The sequence below is a fragment of the Dendrobium catenatum genome, unplaced genomic scaffold (genome assembly GCF_001605985.2).
Source record: "Dendrobium catenatum unplaced genomic scaffold, ASM160598v2 fragScaff_scaffold_635, whole genome shotgun sequence".
Taxonomy (NCBI): domain Eukaryota; kingdom Viridiplantae; phylum Streptophyta; class Magnoliopsida; order Asparagales; family Orchidaceae; genus Dendrobium; species Dendrobium catenatum.
In genome coordinates, this window is record NW_021319097.1 from 42525 (window position 1) to 51636 (window position 9112).

The following is a 9112-nucleotide window of genomic DNA, read 5'->3' on the forward strand; positions in this document are numbered from 1 at the left end:
GTTATTTTTGGCAATTTTTTTTTAAAAAGGTTATAATTATATATGAAATTTGCATGTTTTTAACTACAGAGTATTTTTTTTTTAAGTTTATCAAGATAAATATAAGTGCTAATCTATGATAGTAATTCCAATAAACCGACTTCTCATCACCTTTAATCGAACGAAAGTGAATGGACAGATGTGTCATTTATCGCACATAAAAGAATATAGTGGCAAAAAGAATGTGGAAGTAGAAAGCAAGTTGTGGTTGTAAAATACATCCCATACAAAGATATAATCATGGAGAAATATGCAGATAGAGAGAGAGGTTGTTGCTTCTATTCAACAAAGAGGAAGAAGAAAGGAGTGCGAATTTCATTTCACAAAGGCGATGAAGAAGAAATAGTGCTCTTTGTGATTTCATGAGAGAGAGAAGAAGAGGAAGAAGAATGAGAGTAAAAAAGTTTGGTGAGGTTAAGAGCAATGTTAGTTACCAAATTGAACTTGAGAGGTGTTTATCTCTTTTCTTTTAGGGGATATTTAGTTGACTAAAAAGGAATGCAATGTTAAAAAAATATTTTTGAGTTGTTTGGATGAATATAAAGTAAGTACAAGTAAATGATCTTTTTTTGTTTGATTTGATTATTTGAAGTAATGAACGCATTGTAAAGTCCAAAAATGATGGTAACCGACGGGGGAGGTGGTGGTGGCGGCTATCGGCAACAGGTGGAGACATCTATTGGCGGCGGTGGTGGCCAACGATTGCAACAACTGGTAGTGGTTGGTGGCTGGCAAGGGGTGGCCAGAGGCTTGGCGGGAATGACAATGGTAGCTGGGAGTGGGTGACGACATCAGCATGTTGTGGTGGTGCCTGAGGGTGGTGGCTAACAGTGGTAGTGCCCGATAGTGGGCGGTGGCGTCGAGCGGTGGTAGTGGTGGTTGCCAACGACGGTGAGTAGCGGATGTCAGAGGTAGAGGTGGTAGCTAGTGGTGGTGGGTGGCAACATCAGCCGGTGGTGGCCGATAGGTGGTGGCTGTGGTGGACGGCGGTCAAGTGAACTTTCTTATGGTGTAAACGGTCTCACTCAAAACTATATGAGTTTAGTTTACTTCAAAAATGAACTAAAATAACTTAAACTATATTTATTTTATTTTACTCCACTTTATATTCCAATCAAACATCAAAATTTTCAAACCCCACCACTTTGTATTCCTACCTAACAACCCCTTAATATAGAATATATATCATGCTAATTTAAACCCTATTTTTGTGACAAATAATTTTAATGGAATTACCAAGAGTATTTTAGGAATTTTTTATTGGAATTAGAATATGAAGGTGATATGTCATGCAAAAATTATCTTGAGCGGGCACAAATCTCCAGGCAAAAATCAAGTTGGAAACTTAAAAAATTAAATCTGAGAGCATCTGAACTCCGATTTCAGCAAACTTATAGTCAAACTGAGCGTCTTAGAAATACGAATCCAACGACACCAAATTCAACTCAATCCAAGCCCAAATGGGTCCAAATCAAGGACCCGAAGCGTTATTATAAAGTTTATACCACAATTTGAGTTATCAAACAGTTTTCGATTTTAACGAGCTTATGGTCGAATCGAGCGGCTCGACGAGACGAATCCAACGAGCCCAAGATTGCCAAATTCCGACATCATTAAGACCTTCAAATGTCTGACAAACGATGCATGATCAAGGGATTCAATATCAGACGTTCATTCAAACCACTCCCGATTCGCCCCTGATCTCTCACCTATTTATGAGCCATGCCACTCCAGAAAGTTTATAAATAGACCCCTCATTTCTCTTGAGAGGGGACCCCCCAAGCAAGAAGCAAGAAGAAGATAAGAAGAAGAGAAGGAGGAGGAGAATCAGCTCTTCCTCGACCACCGTCGGAGTTCCAACCGAACTCCAAATGACGCCGGAATTTTGCCTGACTTCCACGAGATGCCAGAATTCTACCCAAGTTCTACGGGATGCTGAAATTCTTCCCAATTAAAGACAGAGTTCCCTCCTGACGTCGAAACTCCGCTCAAGTGATGCCGGAGTTATCCTCGACCACCAACAAACGTCGGACTTCTACTCGACATCGGACCTTCACTCTTCGCCAAGTTCCTACCCGATGTCGGACTTCTACCGGTTATCGGACTTTCGTCGGACATCTATCCGAAGATGGATTTCTTTCCATTGTTGGATTTCTACCTGACGCCGTCCTTCTGACCTTTGTCGTCAGACAACAACCCTTTCGACCTCCATCGCCCGCTGACTACGCTCCTTCTAATGTACGTCGCCCACCGACTACATGTCTTTTTGACCTCCGTCGCCCGCCGACTACGACTCTTCTGATCTCTGTCATCAGACTATGGTCCTCCTGACCAAACAAACACACCAGCATTGACTCTTTGTGTTCCCATCATATAATGTACTCTATAAAATGTACATCAAGCTAAGGCCTTATACTAGAGAATGGCCTCTTTTGTAATCAACTACAACATTAGTGGATCCATTCAAACTGGGCTAGGCCTCGTGATTTTTCCCCATGTTCAGGGGTTTTCCACGTAAAAATATTGGTGTCTCATGTGAATGCTACATACTCTCTCTTATATGATTGCGTGCCGGATTTTCGTACAACACTAAGACGTTAAACTTTATATTTCTCTGCCGCCACGAATACTCATGGACGCAACAGAAGGAAATAATTTTGAAATTATAAATGTATATAGGAAATTGGGTATAAAGAATCTTAACTCAAGAAAAAAATATTTAAATAGAGTTTTGAATATAAGTGTGAGTTTTTAACCATTATTTTTGGTAGATTTTAGAAATTTCATATGTAAGAACTCTTTATAATTATGGATTCAAATTAAAGGAATAAAGTGAGGTTATTAAATGGTGGTTAATTTTAAATATAAGATTATATTAAGAGGTTTTATTTGGTCATAAAATACATTATTTTTATATAAAAATATCAATATTTAAATTATCTTGATTAAATATTATTTTAAATGTTGTTTGAGAGAATTTTGGAGATTAGTTATGTGTCATATCCTTAATAATATTGAGACACTACATATGTTGAAGTAAATTAGGTTAGAAATTTAAAATAATTTAAAAGGAAATAAATAAATAGACATCTCATAAAGAATTGTTACTAATTGTAGGTATTGAAATAAAGAAAGTGGAGCTTAAAGATTATCATAGCTAAGTAAATCTTTGAAATTGAGATGAGTGATTATATTTTCATTTATAATTGTTGCAGTTCTTTCTATGATCTAATGCATGGACAGATTTGTCTCATAAAAATAGTTTACATTGAAGATAAATCAAATTATCTATATTATATTGTAATAAACATTAAATGAGACTCTACATGATTGAGGGAATAAAAAATGGTTATCCCATGGAGTATTTTGATAATTTTGACTAAAATTACGTAAATACCACTTTAAAAAACTATAAATAGAACCTCAATTTTCCCACGAATATGACCTGTAATTGAAATTAGAGAGAGAGAGAGAGAGAGAGAGAGAGAGAGAGCTCGTAGATTTGTAGAACTTTATAGCTCTACCTGATATTTGATGTATGACAATTATCACCAAAAATCACCACCATCAGATTGTCATCGCTCAACTATCATTATCTTTCCAACATAGTTTCCTCACTTTTACTGATCATCATAGTCCATTCACTATCATCCGTCCGTCATAATCTGACCATTATCGCTCCGACATTATCGCTCCGACCATCATTAATTCTATCATCATCCTTTGATTAAAAATGCTCCCCTCCAATCTTGATATGCTAAATATTGCTTATATTATAAAAGAAACCCACTAAAAATGGATATCAAACAAATCTAAGACCGGAGAAATTATTCTTTGCAGACATTGGATGGAGAGAACCGTCCGGATTTGCTGCGCTTTTACTATCCTTTTGCAAAAGGGCATTAAAGACCAACAAATATTCAATTATGAATGTGTTTTTACTGTCATTTAGCTGTTTTTTTGAAAATACTCAATAAAAATACAACAAATATTCAATTATTTAGTAAATATTAAATATTTGCTTTCCTTTTACCGTTCTTTTTCAAAATCGCAGCAAAAAGATAATAAACGCACAATAATTCTGGACGATTCTCTTCGTCCGGTGTCCGCTCAGAATAATTAGTCCTAAGACAAACCTCATTGTCATCATCCAAACTGTTCATTAGTATATCCAAACTATTCCTTAGATTAATATATTTGCTCTAAAATCAGAAGAATCCGAGTTGGAAACGGACAGTCACGTGCAATAAATTATATCGTTTGGTTCATCTGATTCATTAAATTTTTTTATTAAAAATAAATATATTTTTTTGTGAAAAATAATTTAAGAATGAAAATATGTTCTTGTAATCTGTGAAGAGTCAAATGAATAATAGTCATTAACTATAATAAATTCGCCATTTTAATGAAATTTATGCAGAATGTGGTGAATGAATGGTTGAGCAAATGGACCGACAGCATATATAAGAAGACATCTAAAAGGAGAAAAATTAATACTCTATATGTAGTCAAATGAATAATAGTCATTAACTATAATAAATTCGCCATTTTAATGAAATTTATGCAGAATGTGGTGAATGAATGGTTGAGCAAATGGACCGACAGCATATATAAGAAGACATCTAAAAGGAGAAAATTTAATACTGATATGTGGCTGTCAAATTTTATGAATTTTGATCAATTTGAGGTATTTTTAAAAAGTTCAGAAAATAATTTTGAAATTTATTCAGACTTTAATTTTGATAAATTTTTACAGTTGTTTGATTTGATGTTTTTAAAATTAAATGGATATATTTTAGAACGAATTATAGCTAATATGTATGTTGGAAATATGTTATTTTTTCTAATACATACTGTGTATTACTGTATACAAGCCTAAATACAAGCTCATAATAATATACATTTTTTATTTATTCATTTGAAAGCTTTTTTGAGCTTGTACACAGTTGTGTATTAGAAAAAATATATTAAAAATGCGCTATTTTTTCTAATACAGATTGTATATTAATGTGTATTGCTGTATTTTTCTGTGTATTGCTGTGCATTAATGTATATTTTTGTGTATTGCTGTGTATTACTGTGTAATATTTCTTTTATTATTGGGTAATTTTGTATATTATTGTGTATTGTTGTGTATAAGTTTGTATTATTATGTATTGTTATGTATTATTGTGTATTTCTATGTATAAGCTTGTATCAAAGTTTGCACACACCAATACAGTGTGATACATACACATGAATACATAGCAATAAATAGTTTATATTAAGCAAATAAATCATATAATAGATTTTACACAGTTCTGTAAAAAAACAAGCAAATGTCCTAAACCCTAACAACTATTTCAGATAAACTATTTACATAACAAATAACTTCAGCATTTGAACATATCTAGTGATAAAGGATCCCTATGGAGATAAAGTTGACCTTAACTTCAGCGTCTGCACGTAATAATTTCTCCTTAAAGAAGAAAATGATCTCTATTCGAAGATGAAGAGTGCTTGAACTGAGAGCTGAAAGAAAAGTGAAATGACTTCGAATGCTGCGATTTCAAAAAAATTTCATGGACAAGTAGACCAGGTCGAATCATCGGGTCTCATGTGTCAGCATTTTATTAGATCTCATATGTAGGACGCAGAGCTACATCCGGATTCCGCACCTAATAATTTCTCTTGATTTAGAGGGTGGAGATGCACAATCTCGAAAGGGCTTTCATGTCAATATCCTTAGCATAATTATAACCTATCAATTTATTTCCTCTATCATTCGCACATATACTAAAGCAACTATACTTTAAGCAACACTTAAAAAATAAACAAATATTCTACGTATGAAATATGTATTGACTAGTTTCTCAATCAAGATTCAAAGGATTATAATAGGAGTTGATTTAACTCTTTTGCCCATGTAAATAATTATCAAGTCAAACTCTAACCAATGCATACAATGAATAAAATTTTTTGACTTTCTCATCACAAATCACAATCATCAAATAATATTCTAATAAACAACCTAAAAGAGCTTCTGAAAACGAAGATAAAGAAGACTATTAGGTTTCGTTTGGGACAGCTTTACTACTGCTTCTTAAAACAGTTTCCTAATACAAAAATTTTAAATTTCGTACTAAAAATTTTGCTTTAAGAAGTAGTAAGAAAATCGTTCCAAATCAAATCTCAGTGATGTTAGTTTATTCATAACCTTGAGTGAACTAAAAGCAAGCATATACTCATTATACATAGCTTGTGAAAAATAAAAGTATAAAAAGCCACTGTGGAATCCAAATAAGACGACATTAGCAAAAGAAGCTGTCGCTTTAGTCTCTTTAATAATGAATGGCCCCTCACAATACTTAGACAAATTCCGTTATCGTCACCAATTAATCAATGCCGAACTATGCGGTCGATCGATATCAGCCACCGACACTAATCCAGAATTCACAAAGCCGGGGAACAAATTAATCAACATCATAATTAATTACATTAATTAAAAATTTTAATTGCACAACCACCGATTAGATTCCTTAAGGAAAAAGAAAATAATTATTTTTATAAACTAATCACCTCATGATGATATGGTTGTTATAAGAAAATGTGGGCCTTCATCAATATCTTCAACTTTATGTCTCATCAATAGATAATCTTAGGATTTATTTATGAATATTTTACTTTTCACGTAGTAATTATAATTTTATTTTTTTAGCTATTATTTTCTCACAATTTTTTTTAAGATTTTTTTTATAATTAAAAGTTATTTATTATAATGAGAGTAGCTAAGTTAATTTTCTCACAGCAATTTCATAATCAACTGCAAAATTTTTATATCCTATTTTATGAATTATTGTCGCTTTATTTATTGAGATATTAAATTTATTATCTATAAAATTTTAAAAACATTAATTAGGCTATCATAATTCTAATTTATTCAATAATATCTTTTATTATAATAATTTAATCTTAATTCTAAAAATTATTTATTCTATTGCAGCATCATTTTTGTATACAGTAGCTATTATATAAAATATATATATAATAATTTTTTGTGTTTAAGCCTCTCGACAGTCGAGAATTTTAGGCTTTATTTGTGATGATTTTCACTTCTTAAAATAATTTTTTAGTATAATTTTTTTAATTAAAAAATTATCTTAAGAAGCAATAATAAAGTAGATAAAACGGCCTGCATGAAAAAGTGAAGGGCTTCCCGCGTTTGCCGCCTTGGATAGAGGCGGTCTTTCGCGGCCCGCCAGCGAAGAAAATGGCACTTTCTTATGTTCCACACTCCCACACGTTCTTTTCACTCAATCGCTACATTTTTTTTTTCTTCTCACGCGAATGTCGCCCTTTGGGATTCGTTTTCACATGAAAAGTGGCGAGCGTTATTGTTCTGCTCTCCGTTCCATAAGAAACGGATGCATTTGGCTGCGAATATTAAGTAGGTTAAATAAAAGCATCACATGAATTTTAGCTTTTCTAGCATTATATTCGTAAAATTTATGTAGATTATGTTCTTAAAATTTGAAATAAATATCCCAAAAGTATTATTTTTGTTTATTTCAAATTTTTTAAAATCAATCAAATTTCAAATACATCATGAGGAGAAATTATTTTGTGCGGACACCGAACCGTCTGGAGACGAATGAGAACGAGACATATCACCCGATACATAACACTAGTACATAGCAAAAAAGTGACTAGCATGCTTTCATTCATTTCTGGATGCTGTCCAGTGTCCGTGCAAAATAACTAATCCTAACTTGACCCCCCACTATGATAAGCCATCGTCCTAAACCATGCGGGCTATCTCTACCAGGAGAAATTATTCTGTGTGGGCACACAATGTAGTCCGATGATCAACTAAAATGCACAACGTCAGCGATACCGAGCAATACCGAACACATGGGTGATGTTACACATTCTAATTGGTCTCCAGACAGTGTTCGGCGTCTGCACAAAATAAATTTTCCTCTACCTGCTCCTACCCTCCACATCAATGCTGTCGTCACTATTAGCGAACATATTTGCTTGCAATGCAATCCCATCACGCCTCCGTTCGCTCTTCCCCAACCACATCCACAACTCTATTTCTCACACTATTATATTATAGTTGTTCAAAGTGAACTAACTTCTGGGAATTGAAATGGCCATGCAGTGTTCAACAGTCAACTGTTTAACTATTTTTTCCTGTTTTGCTAATAAATCTTCTTAAACATATTCATTATTATAATTTGTTGAAGCTGTAAAAAGTAGCTTATGGCATGACAACAAATGTAGATGATCATGATGATCGACACCTATACTCAAGGTATTAATAGTTTTAGGTGAAATGTCTAATCGTGATGTGCATCATTGTATCTCTGCATGAGAATTGGAATGCTTCTTAAGAGGGCAAATTTTTAAAAGGTTCAAGTTTAAATAGAGATTTAAGAGAAGGAGCACAATATAATTTTAATTTAAAAAGAAACAAAAACGTACTGCAAAATCACGTTTTAACAGAAAATGTAAAAAAAATTACGTTTTAACAGAAAACATGAACAGTAATTGTATTTTCTGTAAAAACTCACTTCCATATGAAATTTTTAAGCTCTTTTTTTCAGCTTTTTAGAGGATGGAAATAGAGAGAGGGAGAGAAAAGGTGGAGAGAGATGGATGGAGAAGGAGAGAGAGAAAAAGAGAATTAAAATTTATTTAAATTTAAAATTTAAAATTTTTATTAAAATTCTGGCTGAATCCTATTTTAAAATAATATATATAACTATTTTAAATTACATTCTGACTGAACTCTAAACCCTATTTTAATAATTATTTTTTTTATTATTTAAATAAAATTATTTTTTTTGTTTTAAAAATAAGTTAAAAATAATTATATTTAAAATAAGAAATAAGTTGAAATTATGAAATTATTTTATTTTTATCTCCCTCTGTGCCTGTTTCTTTCGGTACATGTAAAACTAAAAGAGTTTGTTAATTCTAATATTTAAATAGAATTCTTTTTAACTTATTTTTAAAACAATTTTCATAATTTTAACTTATTATTTAATTTTTTTAAAAAATATTTTTAACTTTTTTTAACTTATTTTTT